This window comes from Augochlora pura, chromosome 7 (assembly GCF_028453695.1).
Source record: "Augochlora pura isolate Apur16 chromosome 7, APUR_v2.2.1, whole genome shotgun sequence".
NCBI lineage: Eukaryota > Metazoa > Arthropoda > Insecta > Hymenoptera > Halictidae > Augochlora > Augochlora pura.
This window is the reverse complement of record NC_135778.1, coordinates 25,788,976-25,789,565: the sequence shown is the minus strand read 5'-3', so window position 1 is coordinate 25,789,565 and position 590 is coordinate 25,788,976. Positions and strand designations below refer to the sequence as shown.

At 38.0% G+C, this 590-nt stretch overlaps 1 pseudogene; it reads left to right on the top strand.

Annotated features, from left to right (window-relative positions):
* The first annotated feature begins 469 nt into the window (after positions 1-469).
* On the top strand, positions 470-590 carry LOC144473924 (U2 spliceosomal RNA; annotated as a pseudogene).

The following is a 590-nucleotide window of genomic DNA, read 5'->3' as shown; positions in this document are numbered from 1 at the left end:
ATTCACTCGTTTCAGATTTTCTCTAAAAAAATGCGTTGTCGCTAACAAGCGTTATGTGTTGACGGTTTGTACAACGTTTTAAAAACCTCACATTAACTTGATAGACAATAAATTTAACAACACTTATTCAAATTATTATACCCTGCTTTAACTCAGTTTTCGATCGATACCATGAGGAGATCTACACCTAACCGCCGAACCAGGAGGATGACAGGCAGTCCTTCATTGGATATTACTGACGACAGACCGCTAACCGAAAATACAACTCGCCAATATAGGTGCCAACACTAACTGGATTAGTCTTACTATACTGATCCGTCAGTTATGGTTTGAGTGGGGACTATAATCCTGTTACGACTTGTTGACAACTGTGGCATTTTCCTCGGACTAACCCTGGCTATTATTAATTTACTAACAGTTTATATCTTATACTTGATTTTGGCTAAAACCGACATACTTGAACTTTTATAACACTTGACTAACCATAAGGTATATTGTGTAGTATCTGTTCTTATCAGCTTAATATCTGCTACACTACCCATCGGGTAGTCAGAATATTAACCTGATTTTTGGAACCGGACGGAGCGGTT